We start from the raw sequence: 20,910 nt of genomic DNA on the forward strand, positions 1-20,910 counted from the left end.
TGACTGAGCAAGTACTGGAAAGGACGAGGTTCTACCTTCTCCTCTCTTCCTCCTGAGTCAATTGAGTGCAAGTTTTGTATTTTGAGAAGAAAAAGGGACAAACTGAGAGAAGTGGCATTTTAAAAACCGATTAAGTAGTGGGATGATGGAGGATTAATTATGATTGTCCCTTTAAAGCATCATAGGACAAAATAGCTTCTGTTCTTCCCATTATGTTGTAGGTTAAAGAATGTATATAAAGTTCAAGATGACAATAGAGAATTCCTATCCAAACATTATGTCTCAAATTTCATTAAAGGAAGTTCTGTTTATGAACAAGGTAGGTTCTGTAGGTTTGTTCTTAATTTGAATTTGTATGTAACTCGGAACAGGCACCTTTTTAAAGTATAACCCCATCATTTTTTAAAAGTTTTAGATAGCATAGGGTTGGGTTAATACCCCTGTAACATTTGTTTTGCTGTCTGTGCCCCTGCTCAGATTTCACCTCACTTTCTGTCCCTGGAGTTTGAAAATTTTGAATTGTCTTGGAAACAAGGGTCGGTGATAAAGCTTCAGTAGAGACACCTTTTACCCATGATGACTCTTCCAGGACTGAATTTTCCTGTTGTTCAGCCAACAACCCTATTCAGAAACTTTTTCTATGACAAGTGATAAAGATTGCTGACTAGTTGGTGCAGGAGGCCATGAAACCCATGTAACTACAGTGCTATCTCTTCACACTGCAGTATTTATCAAAGTGCCATCAGTCATTGTCAGTTGGTTTTGTTAAGTAAATTGTTGAATATTAATAGATCATTCCAACTAGACTCTCTAAAAAATAGCACTTCTCCCAGGTTTGGCTTGTGTCCCAGAAGGCTGCAGTTAATCACTGCATATCACTACAAACACATAGAGAAACCAACAAAACTAAACAAAATATATAAAGTATGAGCATAGTGTTTCAATTTCCATCTTCTTCCATTGCTAAAAATGACACTGTGCTCACCTTCATATTTAGCAACTGAAGAAGTTGGGAGTTGACACATACACATGCGGACAGGATAGAGGGAAGCTGATTGACAGTTTCCCCCCTGCCCCATGGATTTGCCACTCTGCAAATCCCCCGCTGTCACCCGCATTAGGGACCTCCATGTGATGAGGTCCTAGGAGTCAGAACAATGGGTTCAAATTACAGGAAAGGAGAAGGGAATTTTCACCAGTTCCATGTTTCCCTTTCACAAATTTCTACTCTGAGAAATTCTGGAATTCTCCAAGAAATATCACAGGGTGTCATTTGGGAAAAGAGGAACTGGTAGAAATCACACACAGCTCTAAGTCCAAGACTCCTACTGGTCAAATGTTTTTCCACAAAAGAATTAGCCTGGAAAGGTAGCTCTGGACACAAGAATTAGTGTGCACATATCAACATCACAAATATCAACAAATTTACTTGCTATATTTGGCTTTTGTAAACGTAACACCCACAGTGAGTTTGTCTCCTACTCCATTAATGTTCAATTAGATGAATATTTTGTAAAAGAGTGATGTTCCTTTATTATCCCTGAGCATTAAGAACACTCTGAAATCTGTAGATGACAGGCATCCTGACTAAATTAAAATAAACATTCTAGCCTATTAATTGAGTTCATAAATTCATTAATGGAGTGTTTCTGAAATTGCACCTTTAAACATTCTTGGTTCCAAATTGTTCCAATTAACCTCACGTTCCCAGACCCCAGGCTACAAAAGTATGTTAGCCAATTAGTAAATCAGAGACGTCCAACTCAAACAGAATTGGTATACTCTGTTCAGAGGTAATAAAGGGTCCGACTGACTTTTCCTATTGAGATAGGAAACAAAGGGCCCATTGATTATTGAAGAGCTGAATTGTGCCCCTTGATCCAAAGACCAAATATGTTAAACATTAAGTCAATAGTTGATCACCTAAAAGATGAATTGTTTAATCAAGGTAAATATTAGTTCTATTCAATCATTCTGTCCCTCAGATAGTTATAATTGTGTGAGCCAAAGAAAGAATGCACTTGATCAGCATGTCCTATTGATAATTTCACCATTGTGTAGCACTGTTCCTCTCTCTTCATCTGAAATGGGAAGTCTGTGGTAGGTTTGTAGGTTCCCTACAACATGTACAGCTTTACACACACAGACATGCGCACGCACACACATATACACCCCTCTTACAGCGGAAGATTCCCCTTTCTCTATAAAAACACATTTACGGTGTTGGGCCAGGCCAAAAGTACTGTAAGTCCAAGTCTATGGTGCCAGCAGACATGTCCATAATCTGTCACATCACATGACATAATATCCCTGCCTTTGGTAATGAAACATCTTGAGCATAAATAAAATAAAATGGTGGACATTAGGAATACTATGAAAATTAGTCCTGCTATTCTTCTCCCAGAGCGGAGCTATGCTGCTCCTCAGTGCTTGATTTAAACACAAACCAAGTTTTTTTAACAGATCAGGAACGGATTCTTTAAATAAATAAATATGAAAAAATGTACTTCTCCCTGTGACCTTTCCCAACAAACCTTTGGAGGCAATGCAGATTTTGTGTGCATATGTATGTAATGATACAAATAGCCCTCCATACCCATGGAGCCATCCATTCATTAATTCAACCATCTGTAGCTCATTTTTTTTTTGCCATCTTGTATAAGATACAGCATTTTACTATATAATTGTATATAATAGCACTTTTGCTATACATGGGGGATCCTGGAAACAAACCCTAGGAATACCAAGAGCCCATTGTATGGAGTCTTAATTTGGCCATTTCTTTACCTGTTAGCAAGAGAAGGATTAACACACATGGGCAGAGGCGGCCCTAGGTAATTTTCAACTGTAAGCAGACAGTATTTTGGCACGCCCCTCCCCAACCAATCACTGATATATATTTTCTGTTCGTTGTGGGAGTTCTGTGTGCCATATTTGGTTCAATTCCATCATTGGTGGAGTTCAGAATGCTCTTTGATTGTAGGTGAACTATACATCTCAGTAACTACAACTCGCATATGTCAAGGTCTATTTTCCCCCAAGAGTGCCTGAAGAGCACCTCTGGGCAAAATCAACTATACTGCAAATGCTTACTTTGCGTAATGGGTTGAGCCGCCCCTGCACATGGGACACTTTCATACTATATAGTTCAAGGACTATGATTTCACTAACTGCCATAGGTCCATCCTATGGATTCCTAGGATTTACAGTTTCAGTAAGGAGTATTTACTGTTCTGAAACAAAAAGCTTTAGTGGCTCTCTAAACTATAATTTCCAGCAGAATAATCTTTTGAAGGGGGTGTAAAGAGAATGGGATTTCTTCTAACAATCCCAACGCTGTACCACCAAACATGTAAAACGAATGGGAGACTGTTGAGACTTTGCCACCACACTCTGTATACTGAGGTAACTTTAGTATGAACACTGGCTACCACCCAATTTCAAAGAGAGTTTTCAGTTCTAGTTGAACCAATATTTTTAAGTAGGCTGGAATATTCTGGATTCGCACTCAGGGCTCTGCACTCTGAGGTAAATATATCACCAAGATTCTTTTAAAACGATGCTGCCACCAATCTTAAAATTCTCTTTCTCTAACTGCTATGGAACTATTTCACATAGAGGCACTCTTGAGACAGCTGTTGTTTAACAAAGAACAAAGTTGTTTATCTGTGAGAACTTCAACAATACAGGCACTTAAACTTAACGGTTGCAATAATGAATTGGAGCATATGGTTACTTTAGAAAACAGTTCAATACTTGGTTCCAAAAACAACTTTTCACTCCTTCAGGAAACTAGCTTGGTTCCCTCTGACTAGAATACCTAAAAACTCCAGACAGTCCCTTCCCTTGGATCTGTCTACACTCTATACTAGCTATTCTCCCTAATAGCTATCTATCTTTATTAACTGACCCAACTTTTGGCTTCACTAACTCCTCTTCTCCTAGCTCTCCCAAAACCTAACTTTCCTCTCCAACACACCAACCCTGGCTGAGCTGTCAGATTTTAAAACGCCCCCTTACAGGCAATTTTTTCCTGCACCCTGGCTAAGCTCTGCCAACTCTCTCCCAGCCAATTACACAGCTTCTCCACATTTCCCTCTAGGCTGCTCCTAAGCTCTTCCCCACTCTAGGAAATGGGCACTCTAAGATGGCTGCCTCCTTGCACCATCTCATAAAATGGCTGCCGAGATTTCTGAGCCTACTTTCTGAGCTTTCCCCTGGCCTAAAAGGTAGGCAATTCATCCCAGGGGCCATGGTAAAGAACTGAAAAAAAATTCCTCCATTCACTACTGATGGTATACATTATGGAACAAATAAAATGTGACAAATGGACATCTTAACATTCATTTTAATTTAATTTAATTTAATTTAATTTAATTTAATTTGGAAACAAACAGAAACCCCTTGGTACTGAGAGGTAAGTTCTAGCAACAACTATGTATTCCTCCAAATGTTAATGCTCGAGCACTGTGATTATATTACTTCTTTGCCACAAATGCTTCAATTCTCTCAAAAGAAGTCTCTATTTCCAAATTAAATATAGCTATCCAGACTCTGTTTAAAAGCATCCAAGAAAGGAGTTTGCACCACACTCCGAGGCAGAGAGTTCCACTGCTTAACAGCTCTTACAGTCAGGAAGTTCTTCCTAATGATCAGATGGATTTGAAACCATTGCTCTGAGTCCTAGTCTTAATGTGAATTTTAAAGGTACTTTACAAAATGCGGACTCCTACTCTAAACAATCTGCACCTTGACTAGCTCCTTTTAAATTTTCACCTCAATTGACAGCAGATTCAACCCTTTCCCGCCCTACACATAAACCCCAGGCACTAAGGATGGGGTCCCACAGTATGGGAACCACATAGAGATCCAGAGCTGAAGTACATATTTTGTCAATATTTTATTTTTAGTAAACAACAGCAAGGGCACCCAACAAAACTTAACATAGAGGAAAGTAACCATGGTTTTTGCACTAGGTATCTCAAACATCTCCTATGACTAGCAAGCAGGGTAGATGGCAATCAACGCTTCATGGAGCTTGGTGTATCAAAGAAGCCTCACCACATGGGCATGCATGGAAGGGAAAGCTGAAATAACTTTGGGATTAGATAAATATGCGTGGCTATCTTGTTATAAAACTTCAGCACATCAAACCGCTGATAACATTGAACTGATTATCACAAGCACCATGCCTGTTCTGTAGTTTATTGTGTTTATATTAAACCAAAAACATATATAGTACGGAACAGATAAAGAACTTCGAGGAAAAAAGCATTTTTGGTATCAGATATAAAATCAATTCCACGTGTCCTGAAAAATCCCTATAGATTTCAAAGTAATTTGGAATGGAGGTATTATATTTAGGAGTGAAACAAAGGAACATTTATTATAACAATATGCAAGATATACTACATCTTCTACGAATAGAAGATTTTCTTTTACACCCAGAAAGGATGAGAATATTTACTATTTTATGTTACAATGTTTACATTATCACAACAAACATTACCGTACACTTTTAAAGGGATTATTAAATGCACACTTTTTATTAATTATTTCTTGCTGTAAAGGATCCTATTGTAATCAACTCAATTCATGCTTTTGGGGTTTGCTTAATTTCATTTTAAATGCACAGGATATAAGGAGTTATTCAATTTGCTCTGGGTGTTGCAAACTGAGCCATTATGATTATAATGTAAAATACCTTAAATATTGTGAAAAAGAACTGATAACAACTAAGTTTTTTCAAGCTCCAGATGGTTTCAGCCCAGTTGGGAACCTGATAAGGAGAGCTTATCAGACTTTTTTTGTTGAAGCTGACTTTTATCATATAACCATGCGAGCTTTTCATTGAGATATTTTATCCATCTTTTAAATCTTGTGTTTGCTTTTAAAAAATGTTAACCCTCTGTTTTTGTAGTTTTTCTGGTTTAAATGGTTTAAAATTTGACTGGGAACATTTCTAATTTATTGTTTTGGGAGTGTTTTGGATTCCACTCCAGGAGAAAGTTGGCATACCAATACAATAAATCAATATTATTTTACTGATACAAAAGCACAGTATGACACAGCAAACAAGATATATATGCTGGATTTCGTATCATAAAATCACAAGTTGGACATTTTCCATTATTATTATTATTATTATCATCATCATCATCATCATCATCATCATCATCATTATTATTTATATTCCACCTTTCTCCATGTGGGGACTCAAAGTGGCTAAAATCCCACACTAGACAAGTTTAGAAAGTGCAATACAAAAGTAAAAAACAAACAAATAGTAACAGTGTGATAAAATCATAATTAAAATGCAATAAATACACTTAAAATCTTCACCTACATTACTACAGCATTTCACTGTAAAACGAACAGATGCATTACAGAATTATTTAGCAATATATGTTTGTGGAGCAATCAAACCATTTAGGGATGTGTAATATTAACAGCCTGCCTTGAAGAAGGCAATCACATCAGTAATTGATTTGGAAATCAAATCGTATGAGGAACAGTTGAGGGAGCTGGACAGGCTTAGCTTGGCGAAGAGAAAACTGAGAGTTGATATGAAAACCATCTTCAGAGATCTGAAGGTCTGTAACATGGAACATGCTTGCTTGCTGCTGCTTCAGAAACTAGGATGTGAATCCATAGATCTGCTTTGCAAACAGGAGATTTTAACTAAACATTAGGAACCGAACATTAGGAAGAACTTCCTGACAGTATGAACTATTTAACAATAGAAGAATCTCAGTACGCGGTGGACTCATATTCATTAAAGGACTTTAAACAAAGTTTTGATGGTCATCTCTCATGAATGCTCAGAGTCAGGCCCGTAGCCAGGATTTTGATTTTGGGGGGGGGGGGGTGAGTCTGAGTGAAAGAGGGTCTACCCTAGCAAACCATTTGTACTGTTACCCCAATACACCCATGCATATGAGATATATTGAGCATGGTGATCAGATCATGATATGAATAAACATAACAGTTTAAATAATGTACCAGTGAGTCCTTTTCGCAGACCACCATGAAAATTTCAGGGGCGGGCTGAAGCCCCCAATGCCCCCCCCCCCCCCCCCGGCTACATGCCTGCTTGGAGTATATGGCCATTATATTAAAGACCTTCCACCTTTAGGGAGTTAATTGGAAGAGAGGTGACTGGAATCTTAGCTTTCACACAAGGCAGTCCGACACGTTTAATGTTTCTTACTCCCAGGAAACTTGTGTCACTTCCTATCATGCCAAGAACTACTATGTGATTGTGAGAAGAGAAATAAATTGCAACCTCTGCTCCTTGTCTAATGGTACAGCCCTGTCTATTCCTCACTCAACAGAGTTTAATCAATAGGTGACCCTCTGGTACTGTATGCGCCACTGATTTAGGATGGCCAAAATTTCAGCATAGCTGCCATCCAACATCTGAAGAGCTGTATGTGACACCTCCAATGCCAACTGGTACATCACAGCTTCTAATTCTTCCTACTTTCATTCATAAAATGAATGTTGGTTCAGAAATTATTTTAAAGCATCAAAACAATTATCTCTAATCACCACTAAATTCTTTTAGTCATATTTCATCACTAGCAGCATGAAAACAAGGCTGTTTATGTTTTCTCTGTGCTTTCTTGGACTCAATCCAGAGTTCATTAGCAAGCAGGTCAAAAAGGAAACATTCAAACCTTCTAGAACAGCAATTACTGTAAATTGGAACAGCTTCCTTTCTGAGAACACAAAATGCATGCAATACAGGTAACCAGAAGATAAACACCACTCAAGGAACATGGGCTTCTTTTCTGGTTGTGACTGAAAGGGCCTAAATTCAAAACCAAATTAAAAAAAACAATTGAATCAACAGTTGAATATCAAATTAAAGTTATGTTAATCCCTTTGATCCAGAGGGACTACTGGAGCTGGAATTAGCAATTGAACTTAGGCCCAGGAATGTAAAATTTAGAACTTCTGTACACAAAGTGTGTGCTCTGGTTCACCTACATGTATGCTGATGTTTTTCATACATCCATATCAAATAAAGTTTTCTATTAATTTATAGGGGTGAATGTTATATTTCTTGATGTACGTCATGTGCAATATTTGGCTTGTTAATATATTGACACTTTAAAAAAAAAATAAAAGAACCCAACTTGGTCAGTTTTGGGAAACTGGAATAATCTCTACCTCTGTGAACATGAGTTAAGATGAAGCATTGTACAGATCCACACTTTGACAACCTTTGAAAGACTGTGATGGTGCCCTATATCTTGAAAAATATTATGGGTCCAGTATGTTCTACCAACAAATACAGAGAACCCCTGAATAAAATTCTCTTACCTTTTATTAAAGAAAGTTAATCATATCACTGGATTTATCAGTGCCTTAGCATTAGCAGCAGCCTTCTTCTCTTCATGTAAATAATAGCTTGGCTAAAAATGTGTATGTCCCAGATACTATAATAGTTCTGCATGCTAGACTAAGTCACATATACCACTCCACAACGTGCTAAATAACCTCCACCCCATGGCTGTTTTGTGCCTTCTGGAAAGTGGGCAGGATTGGGAAAATGTCTGGTTATGTCCCCATAGCCAGATACAAAATGATTAAAGTAGTGCTGAGATCCACCAGCATCCTTCAGAGTTCTCAGCACCGCTGTAGTCATTTGGTGTCAGGAACATAACCAGATGCTTCCTCTTTCCTGCCTATTCCTCATAAGGCACAAAATGGCCATGTGTGAGCAGGGAGAGATTAAAAAGCTATATAGTAATTTGGAGAACACTCACGGAGTGGATGAAATAGTAACAATTGCAGCATTTTAAAAAGGGCATACAGAAGTGTAAGGGAAACATCTTTGGTATTGTCCATTTTTTTTGAAGTCCTTTTATGATTAACTGCATCAGCTGACATTCCAATGTGACTCTTGACACTTATGGAAGACTTGTTGGCGGTTGGGAGGGATTAAACACTAATATTTCAGGATCAGGACCATGGAAGATATAACAATTGAAAAGCTCCATTCCAAAGGTAAACTTCAATTCACATTTTTCAGATTCATGTCTATTAGTGTATTGGTCTATTAGAAGCAACCAAGCAGTGTGAAGAGCACAATGTTATTTAATAATTGCCAGGCATGTTTTTTTACAGTGTCATTTCTATAAGGATGGTCTATCTGTTTTTATTACACCCGTTGTACAGAAGATCCCAAGCAGAAATGAAGAATATTATTTGAAACATCTTATAGAGGATAGGGACCCACTGATCACTTATAGGGTGGTTAAGTTTTGTGCAGCAGCTATAAAATAAAGAAACGGTTTGTGGATTATTTTAGCGGATAAAGTTTTAATTTACTCATTTTATTACCCATGGACTTTCTGCTTTTAATTTGTGAATTTTGGTTTTAATGTTTGCACTTTTAGAAAAAAGATTTAAAGTATTACACTCTTGGTCTGTGATCCTAACAATAAAATTCATTTATTATTTAATAACAAGTCGGGATTCCTAATTGTTGAGATATGCAGATACACTATGTGTTTTGTTATTCAATTTGTTTCACAAGATATAACTAAGAAAATCCAATAAATTTATACTTAATAATAGTAAAGATTACTATTCACAAAATATGAAATAGTCAACATATGAAGAATTGTAATTGTTTTTATGATTTTTTTTTATAAAATGAAAGATACCTTTGGGAACCTCTTAGATTAGTGTCTTCCTGTTCTACTATTCCAGGCTGGTTTGGTTGGTAAAAAGGTAAAAGTTTTCTCCTGACATTAAGTCCAGTTGTGTCTGTCTCTGGGGGAAGGTGCTCATCTCCATTTCTAAGCCAGAGAGTACCTCCAAGGTCATGTGGCCAGCATGACTACATGGAGTGTCGTTACCTTCCTGCCGGAGTGGTACTTTTTGATCTACTCACATTTGCATGTTTTCGAACTGCTAGGTTGGCAGAAGCTGGAGCTCTGCCAACAGTGGAAGCTCATGCCACTCCCCAGATTTGAACCTGTGACCTTTCAGTCAGAAAGTTCAGCAGCTCAGCTGTTTAATCCACTGCACCACCGGCTAGTAGTTGGTTGAAATTATAATGGGATCTAATGCAAATCTTGAGTTTTGGAAAGTACAGTGGGGAGTATAGTCAAGTGTTGATATCTTTCAAGGTTGGATCAGGTGGTAGTTACAAAGGCAGTGGAGTGCTGAATACATGTCCTAACGTGCACTTTAAAGCAGATGTCCAAAGGTCTGGCCCATTCTATGGATAGGATTCAGCATCATACTAAAAGCCAGAGCAGATTCACCAGCTGATAGCATGGAAGCCACCATCTCTAATTTCCTTGACAGCTTTTCCATGCATATTTGCAGCCCTAATCAACCTTTTAAAAAGGAAATGTGCTTTCATCGGGGTATAAGAAAATACCACCATGATACAAAACAGTCACATTTAATTTTCCTGCATTCAAAAATATTGGCAAAATATAGTATACTATAAAATATTATGGCCAAATACATTATTTAAGTACATAGGCAAACTATGTACTTAAATACATTATTTAAGTACATAGGCATAGGTAAATCTTGATAGGACTCTTGTCTCCATAATAAAGGTAAAGGTAAAGGTTTCCCCTTGACATTAAATGTAGTTGTGTCTGACTTTGGGGGGCGGTGCTCATCTCCATTTCTAAGTCAAAGAGTTGTAGAGGCCTCTAAGGTCATATGGCCAGCATGACTGCATGGAGTGGTGTTATCTTCCTGCCAGAGTAGACCTATTGATCTACTCACATTTACTTGTTTTTGAACTGCTAGGTTGGCAAAATCTGAGGCTAACAGCAGGAGCTCACCCTGCTTCCCAGATTTGAACCACCAACCTTCTGATCAGCCAGTTCATCAGCTCCGCAGTTTTAACATGCTGTGCCACTGGGGGCTCCTTTGAGTCTTCCTTTCTGTTGTTGTTTAATTATGAAGACTGAAAAACACATTCCTCATTTATCCTCCTAACAACTAAACTTGCCCACTTTGGGAAGTGGAAGAGATAAGGATCTGCAGCAAAAAAGAAAATTATCTTCATATCACAATTGTACATCTTCACTTTCTAGGACAATATATCAGTATTCATCAATCTGTACAAACTATAAACAGATGGCTAGATATCGATAATCCCATTCTGGTCCTTTCTTTTCTTGACTGAAGTGCTGAGTTCAGCAGCTGCATTATCAAACATCAAGAGATGTAGTATCTCTCTCACACAAAAGTTGCCATGCATTTCTCTTTGAATTAATACAAACTGCTGGAAATGGGACAGTGTCAAAAACAATGACCCAAAGAGACCATCCTTCCTTCTCATGTGCATATATCCCTTGTTGCTTTGCTAGGAAACTGTCCAGCAAAAAACCAAAGAATACGAACAGTACAAATGCCAGAGGTCACTTTTAGTGAGATATCTCTTGGTTTGTAGAGCATCCTTTTTGTTCCATGATATTTTGCTCCCACAAAATGCCATAGTTTATTCTCATACTTCACATAATTCACTTATTTCATTTCCAAAGTGTCTCTTGATAATGGATACTTGAGCTCGTAGACCTATGAGTTGGATATACCAGAGGACTATGTTACTAGGCAGCTAATATAAACATCATACACAATGGATGTGAACAAATATTTCTTCTTCACTTCTTCACATATTGAATGAACCTTTCTATAGGCCTGTCTACCATGGAGAATCTGAACAAGATGGAATTTGTCTAGAGAAGGGCAATGAAGATGACCAAAGGTTTGAAAATCAAGAGTTATAAGAAACAACAGACCATTGGTCATGGTTGTATTTAGCTTGGAAAAGAGGAGAATGAAAGGTGACAAGTATCGTTCAATATCTGGAGGAATGTCATACAGAAAGTGAAGCAAATTTATTGTCTGCTGCTGTAGAGACTAGAACATAAGCAACTGGATTCACCTATATGCTAGGAAGAATTTGCTGCTGCTACTGCTGCTGTTCTTGTTGTTATGGACTGCTGAATGGATTGCCTAAGAGGTTGAGGGACTCTCCATTTTTAAATGGATGGTCTTTACATGGAGATTGAATGGGCAACTTCCAGCAATGCTTTCCTGCATGATACAGGGTGCACTAGACAGTACTTGTGGTCCCTCCCAACTCCATAATTCTGTGACACCAAGCCCCCTTTCCTAGTTAGCAACAACACAATTCTAGGCCCCAGCAATATATATGTAAAGTTAGTGATATGTGTGGTGGTGTTCTCAATGAACAGTAGTGAAGACATTTTACCATTTTGTTTCTCATTCATTTTTAAAGGGCTTTTGAAGAAAATTAGACACCAGGGAACAAGATTCTTTCCTACTGACATGTTAATTTTCTCTCTGCTTTGTATTTATACACATATCAAAGAGCAGTCTTTCATGAGAGCTGTCACTCACATGTAGTGTATATCACTATCTGGAACAGTGAAGTAGCTATAGGCTAATCAACTCATGAAGAGCTAGGCTCTAGTAACAGCAAGTATATTCATGTCACATATTTAAAACAAGAATTCAGGATGTCAAATAGAGAAACTCTCCAAAAATAGTCTTGGGGGATTGCCCTTAGGAAAGCAGCACACTGAAGCTATTCCTATGTGAGTTCTTTCTGCTTACTCTCGGCAAACCTATAGGGACTTTCTGTGCCTTTTCTTCCATAGAAATCAATTAATTAAAATTGTTCAGCTCTTGCAGGAGCTGAACAATTTTACAATCATTTTGCTTTAGAAATGTTTTCACTTCCCCATGATTCAGATCTGACCGTATTTAGTAAGGACAACAGTAAACATTGTCATCTTCATCATTTCCATCTTCTAATTGCCTGTTTACGGGCAGGAAGAGGGATCTGCACTGTAAGTTCTTCCTAAAAGTTTTTGTCAATGTAGTACAGTATGTTGGTTCATTTGTTGTTTTCGGCCTTGAAAGTCTACACTGTGAACTTATGAAAACACAGCCTTCTTTTACCACTTTTGACTTGTGAGATCTTGTTCTCTTTTTAAACAATGCTGATATTGATGATAAACAAAGCAATGCATTTAGCGCAATCAGTATGCCTTTCCTTGAGGAATTCACAGTATAAACTCTGGCACAGGGAAAACAATAAATAGGGAAAGGGAACTGAGGCAAGGGTAAACAAGCAGTTGCATCTTGTATCTGCATGTCTTACACTAGAGAATAGAAGCTTGGGATTTGTGCCAAGAGTTCACAGAAATTGTGACTTTTAAGGAGTGAATTGAAGGTTATAAGAGATCCTGGAGCTGTTCTGGAAGTCAGTTCAGAGATAAGTAACAGAAAAGGAGGAATGACCAGATAAAGCAAGGGAGGACAGGGGAGAGAATACCATAGGCCAAGATATATTGAGATTTAGGCAGAAATATATAGGTAAATAAGGGCATACATAGTTTAAAAGGTAAAGACAAGGAGGCCTAGAGCAGACCAGCATTCATTGCAGGATTTTCATGAAGGGTATCATTTGACAAAAATAACAGGAGATGTATATTTTAGCAGCATGATATTATAGAGGAGATTTGGGCACATGAGATGATAGAAAACTGTAAAGGACTGCCATAGTTTCACTGGAAAAGTAAGAGCATGAATCCATGTTTGCCAAAGAGAGAGAAAGGAAGGGCTCTATTTTTGTTATGTTGTAAAAGCAGAGAGTGCCTCTAGTTGTTACCAATAGTAAGGAATACTGGGTGTTACAGTCCACAGAGAACCATGCAACTCCCACTATGTTTAAAGGAAGAATAACATGACTTAGTTACAGTTTCAATGTGGAAAACAAGGAAAAAAGATTACAAATATGAAGACAGTAGTAATACTGCCAGTGGATAAGAAAATAATATGAAAAGGAGAGGGCAGGAAAGGAAAGATAAGGAGTTTAGTATTGAGGTTTGTCATACCATAGTTGAGTTTTAAACAATGATGGAGCTTGAGTGGGGGAAGTGTCTAATTCCCCCTCCATGACTTTTACAAGAGATGGGAAGGGTCTTAAGAAAATAAAAATTGTGGGGAAATGGCCTTTGGAGTCACACTTTCCTCAGCTCTGTTCTAAAAATATTTCATTCACTAAATAAAATTTTCTCCTCCTCCATTGCCACTCACCCCGCAATTTGTCTCTGTCTGGAGACCAGGAGAAGCACAGCAATCAAGAGAAGCACAGATTTCAGTCAATGGCCTGAAACCTGGCAGTTTTTGATGCAATGCCAAATTCAACAAAGTCTACTCTTCCATTTCCAACCATATATTTCATAGCCTGAGTTAACTGCATTCCATTTATCCCCTACCCCCATCTGATCCACCGTGCATGTTTCTTTTGTGTTTGTTTTGGTTTACTGGATTATAAATTTTCTTTTTAGACTATGGTAGCCAGGTTCAGACAACTCTTCCAAAGCAGTAGGTAAGTTGGTTGGTCAGAGAGTTTTAAAAGTGATATTTCAAAGCCCTACTCTTTGGCCATCTTGATTCTAGATATATGTGCCTTTAGGCTGCCTGCGGATTTATAACAACCTGATACATTTCACAGAATTTTCGTAGACAACTAATACTCAGAAGTGGTTTTGCTTTGCTTTGAATGTGATTTTCCTGCTTCTTGGCAGAAGGTTGTGGCTGGATGGCCCATGAGATCTCTTCCAACTCTATGATTCTATGATTCTATGCTGTATCCTTTCTTTGGAATATAGTTTACAGCACCTGGGATTGACTGGTGGTCTCCCATCCATGTCTTAATCAAGTCTGACCCTGCTTAGCTTCCAGGACCCTGCTGCTAGAAATAGAGTTTCTATTTTAATTTTGTGTGTGAGAGAAAGAGAGATTACGTCACAGCTGCCTTTTCAATGACTCCCATTCAGCTGTATGTGTTGGCTGTCAGCTTCTATCCCCTGTCCTCATGGTGAAGTTGTCAGTCATTCTGAATGTCATACTTAAGGAATGAGTCATTCCTAACTGATGCTTTCCAACACCTGCTGGCTTCCTCCAGGTGCATTCCTAAGCCCTAAGTGGTTAGCGTCCATGTCAGACGTGGTGACTGCTCAGCTATATTGTTTCAGGAAGGAGTTTTGAGAGGTTTCATAAAAGAGAAGTTATAAATAATGTGAGAGGTAATAGAGGTCTCTTATTTGTTTGTTTGGAGCCCAGTTATTATAGGAATAGCCAATTGGTGTATTTATATATTGATGGGGCTAGGACTATGATATATTTGCTATTGAACAACAAAAAATATTCTTTTTTAAAGACAAAGACTCGTGTCTATCTACATATACAACTGTGTAGTGTGGTGTGATCAGCTGCTATAAGACAACCAACTCCGGAGATCAGAAGAATTGTTTCAATGTCACTTCTTTTTCTCCTCCTCCTTAGATTTCGAAGACATAACCACTGGGAGAGGTTCTAGTTAAAATAATACTTTGTGTGACAATGGGTGGGAGATAAGAAGCATTTGTTGTGATGGGGTACATGGTCATGTGCTTTCAAATCATTTCTGAATTATGGTGATCCTAAGGCAAATCTATCATGGGATTTTCTGAGCTTAAGAGTGGGGACATGAGAGAAGCCTCTCACAGGATGGTAAAACATTTAGGCATCCCCTAGGCAATGTCCTTGCAGATGGCCAATTCTTTCACACCAGAAGCAACTTGCAGTTTCTCAAGTCTCTCATGACAAGAAAAAAAAACTCAGTGGGTTTCCATGGCCAAGGAAGAAACTGAACCCTGGTTTTCAGAGTTGGAGTCCAACACTAAAAATGCTACACCATGCTGGTACCGAGAGGCTAGAAGCTCCTCTTTATTATTATGCAATGATCCTGACACTTAGAATTTTTGTAGCGTTTTCAACAGTTCAAACTGTTTTACACTCATTTCCATGTAACCTGCTAAGTTGTTCGGCAAGGTGGATCAATATCATGGGTCCAATGGTGCTTTGGTGGAGGGAGTAATGTCTGTTTGCTACTGCTCTGGGGTGCACATGGATAGTCAGAAATCCTTGGAATGTTTCTGTCCTCCTCCTGAACCCCAAACCTATTGGCCATGGGAGCTGTCCTTTCACCGATGTACTGAAGATAGAGTTGCTAAGTTGAAAAGTGGACAGGAAGAAGGAATGTAGAAGAGGGCATTTCAGCAAGACGAATAACTAGATGAAAGCCCTTCCTCTCTATTAACATTAAAGGGTTGTAGTCCTGTCCCTAGCCACCCAAGTTTGAGAAAAAAGGCCAACTCCCCCCCCCCCCCCAAGCTATTCCGAAGGATTTGGGGCACAGCTTCCCCTTTCAGCCAGAGATTGGCTTTCATTGTGTGGCCAGGAGCCATATTAACCTTCTTTCCCTCAGTCAGGGTTGCCAGGGATGGGTTTCCAGTCAAGGTGCTGCATAAGGAAGTACAGGAGATTTCTCTCAGTGACGTCTTCAATACCCCCTGCAATTTGGTTTACCAAATTTTTGTGATATGGCTCCTTAGGGTTTGCATATTATTCTTAGTTATCATCATCCGCATGACCACTTGTTCCACTCTGGGGGAGTTTGGAGGTCCTCTTGCAGATATATATTTTATTTGTACTAGGGCACTTGTAAAAATATCTTTATCTGTACTATGGCATAGCTTGATGTATTAATCCCATGGTTTGAAGAGTAAATTTTCTCCTCTCTTTTTCAAATTCATAGAGATATATTGCTGCACTGCAATAATACCATCTCAGTGATGCATTATAATTCTATAACATTTTTAAAGCTAACAGAAAGTAAAGAAGAAGGATAACTTTTTATTCCAAGGCCTTATGGGATGAAAAATAAATCTACTCAAGGGAGGAAATAAATTAATGCAGTTGGAGCTAGGAATTGTCAGAAAACAGTCTAGGCCAGCAGATACATTGTTTGGATATTTTAAAGCAGGCATCCTCAAAATATGGCCCTCTAGCTGTTCAATTGTCAGGAATTCTGGGAGTTGAAGGCCCAAACAGCTGGAGGGCTGCAGTTTGAGAATACCTGTTTTAAAGAAACATAAGAATTCCAGCAACAAGCAGTACAAAATCTTGACACACTACTCATTTCTAGAGGAGCCCTAAAAGAATTTTCATTAGGATTTATACCACAATTAAGCCACCTGTGACATCTGGCCTCCAAGGCCCCATCTACACTGCCAAATAATGCAGTTTGAACAGTATTATAGGGTCAGTGTAGACTCCTATAATACAGATTGAATTGCATTGAACTAGATTATGAGTCTACACTGCCATATAATCCAATGCAGTCAACCCACATTCTGAAACTGCATTATATGGCAGTGCATATGGAGCCCAAGTCACTTTTGTGCTTGATGTGAGCAATGCTGAACAGAGAGCCAGCATAAAGTAATGGTTGGATAAGGACTTGGGTTGTTCAGGTTCAGGTTCTACTAAACCATTAAAACCCACTGGTTGCCATTAGATCTGTCTTACTCTCCCACTTTTTCTCCCTGCCTGGACTCCATCAAAGGCTAACCATAGACTGTGAGCATTCATTAAATCATAGAATCATAGAATTGGAAGAGACCTCATGGGCCATCCAATCTAACCCCCTGCCAAGAAGCAGGACAATCCCATTAAGCACCTCTGACAGATGACCATCCAGCCTCTGCTTAAAAACCTCCAAAGAAGGAGCCTCTACCACACTCTGGGGCAGGGAGTTCCACTGCTGAACAGCTCTCACGGTCAGGACATTCTTCCTAATGTTCTGGTGGAAACATTACTTTGAGCTCACTGGAGAAGAGGTGGGATACCAATGAAACCAACAACAACAACAAAATGAATTGCACATGATACGTGTTATATGAGAAACCTGTTACAGATTAATTTCACTGGGCAACACACATTTTGGTGCCTCAAATGTTAGACCTGTTTCTGGAAATATCTGACATACTGACTTTAAAAAATGGCACTAACTATTCATCTGCCAGTCACCACTGGCAGATGAAACCATGATGACCATATCTAAGAACCTAGAACTGATGTTGTCTTTCCAATAGGATTTTCTGAATCAGCACCCTGAATAACCCCAGGAACAGACCTACCAAGCAAGACACCAAGAACTATATTATATTTGGTTGGTAGGTCTGTTCCTGGGTTTATAAAATGTTATATATATACTGATAGTTCATCACACTAGAAGAAGTAGATGGCGAAAACAGAAGAATGGCTTGCCTCAGGAGAGTGTGCTTGCTCCATCAACGTTCAACATTTACACAAATGATCAGCTATTGCCAGAAGGGACCGAGAGTTTCATCTATGCTGATGATTGTGCCATTACTGCTCAAGCAGGGAGCTTTGAGATGGTTGAACAGAAGCTCTCTGAAGCTCTAGGTGCTCTTACTGCCTATTACAGGGAAAACCAGCTGATTCCCAATCCATTTAAAACACAGACATGTGCTTTTCACCTTAAGAACAGACAAGCATCCTGAGCTCTGAGGATTATCTGGGAAGGAATCCCACTGGAGCATTGCAGCGCACCCAAATACCTGGAAGTTACCCAGGACCATGCTCTGACCTACAAGAAGCACTGCCTGAATATCCAGCAAAAATTGGGTGCTAGAAGCAATATATGAAAACTGACTGGCACAATCTGGGAATCACAACCAGATACAGTGAAGACATCCGCCCTTGCGCTTTGCTACTCTGCTGCTGAGTATGCATGCCCAGTATGCATGTGGAACACATTCTCACCTCGCTAAAACAGTGGATGTGGCTCTGAATGAGACATGCCGCATTATCATGGGATGTCTGTGCCCTACACCACTGGGGAAATTACACTGTTTAGCCGGTATTGCACCACCTGACATCTGCCGGGGAGTAGCAACCAATAGTGAAAGGACCAAGGCAGTGACATCTCTGGCCCACCCCCTGTTTGGGTATCAGCCAGCACGCCAATGACTTAAATCAAGGAATATTTTTCTAAGATCTACAGAGACACTCACTGGAACACCTCAGCAAGCGAGGGTCCAAAAGTGGCAGGCTCAAACCCAGAACCTCAATCAATGGCTGATACCAAATGAGAGACTCCTTCCTGGGCAAACAAAAAACTGGGCGACTTGGAAGGCGCTGAACAGACTGCGCTCTGGCACCACGAGATGCAGAGCCAACCTTAAGAAATGGGGCTACAAAGTGGAGTCCATGAGATGCGAGTGTGGAGAAGAGCAGACCACAGACCACCTACTGCACCGCAACCTGAGCCCTGCTACATGCACAATGGAGGACACCAGAGGCACTCCAAGTGGCCAGATACTGGTCAAAGGACATTTAATAGAATGCCAAGTCTGCAAACTTTGTGCTTTGTTTGTTTTTAATGCAATACAACTGTTTTGAGTTGCTCCTGACACAATAAATAAATAAATCACACTAGAGAAGGAATTCACTTTAAATCTGGCTTCTGGCTCCTGCAGACTTCTGGGGTTTGTAGTTTATTGAAGCTGTTAAAGACTCCTCACTAAACTACAAACCCCAGAATTCTGCAGGAGGCAGCCACCGGATTTCAAATGGATTCATCCTCTAGGTAGCTGGCTGGGCTGTGTTCTTTTCACACTCTTTGAGAAGTTGTTCAGTATTTGATACTGATAGTCTCTCACTGTAACCTCTCATTCAAAACCACAACTTTGAGACTTAGGGCCCTTCCAGACAGGCCCTATATCTCAGGATCTGATCCCAGGTTTTCTGTTTATCACAGAATATCTGGCAGTGGAAACTCATATAATCCAGGTTAAAGCAGAAAACCTGGGATCAGATCTTGGGATATAGGGCCTGTCTGGAAGGGCCCTAAGTTTAGCCCAATGCCCAAAAAGATCTAGAAAAAAATTCTGACAGCAAACATCCACTGAAAGGTCTCCACCCAGGCAACAGGAAAGCTACTCTTTAGACGAATTTTAAAATGGGATTTGTTTTGTTTCTCCTCCCGCCCCTTTTCTGCCTGCAACTCGCCAATATAGCGTCAGGCAGCGTTGTAAAGCGAATAACTGGTTGGAGCCTGCAACCATCTCTCTTGGCTCGTGTAATCCCGTCATCCCTGCTAGTCAAGTTTCCATCACGGAGGGAGGGCCACACGCTCTTCAGTCCCCTTAATGGCACTAAAGGTCTCCGAGCCTGAATTTCCCCGAGTTTTAGGTCGTGCTGCGTGGGTTGCTTTTGGAACGATGAACAAAAGGAGAAGAAAAAACCCATTTCGCATCCCAGAAGAAGCCACAAAGTTTGGCCTCTCAGCGTTTCCTTCCTTTGCGATGCTCCAGAAGTTGGGATTCCTTTCCGCTCTCTTCCAAAAGGCCAAGTTGGTTTCTGATGCTCTCCACCGGGAAGAGGTCCCAAAGCCCAGCCGAGAAGCGGGAAAGGGGAAGAGGGAGCCCAGGCATGGCCCAAAATAGAGAACTGGGGCTGGGGGGCTGAGCTTTCCCCGAAAGGCAGGGGATGCACAAAATTGAGCCCATGCCCATCATCCTGCCCAACTTTGGTTCTCTCTCTCTCCCCCCGACCAAAAGGAGACTTACCCCCAAAGCACACGCCAAGCTCGGAGGCTGGATGGCGGCGGTTGCGGCTACTACTGCTGTTCCCTCCTCTGTTCCAGCTGCCTTGTAAAAAGGGGGGATTTTGGAAAGCAGGGGAAGGAGGAGGAAGAGGGAAGGAGGGAGGGAGGGACCTTTAAAAAAAGTTACAGGGAAACTGACCAACTGCGCGAATTGTTTATTTAACCTGAAACCCGGAGGCAGTGGCCCATCCATCACCCTGGATTACACTCGGGTGCCAAAGCCTTGCGGGTCCCCTTGATCTCTCTGCGCCTCTCCAGTCATTCCCTTCTCGACACACACACACAGATTGCCTTCACCTTCCCACCAGAAATGCCAGTGTGGCCCCTTGCGTCCTCCCGGAGGACTGGGGAGGGTTCGGGGGAGAAGA

The 20,910-nt window shown here is 40.0% G+C and overlaps 1 protein-coding gene across 1 annotated transcript in view; it reads right to left on the reverse strand.

Annotated features, from left to right (window-relative positions):
- Positions 1-20,595, reverse strand: part of FBLN2 (fibulin 2) — a 183,339-nt gene extending 162,744 nt beyond the window's left edge. The window contains exon 1 of the mRNA XM_060766004.2: positions 20,505-20,595. The gene's annotated coding sequence lies outside the window, so the exon portion shown is untranslated. The remainder of the gene's footprint in view (positions 1-20,504) is intronic.
- Between the last annotated feature and the right edge of the window lie 315 nt (positions 20,596-20,910).

The sequence above is a fragment of the Anolis sagrei genome, chromosome 2 (assembly GCF_037176765.1).
Source record: "Anolis sagrei isolate rAnoSag1 chromosome 2, rAnoSag1.mat, whole genome shotgun sequence".
In the NCBI taxonomy this organism is placed as follows: Eukaryota; Metazoa; Chordata; class Lepidosauria; order Squamata; family Dactyloidae; genus Anolis; species Anolis sagrei.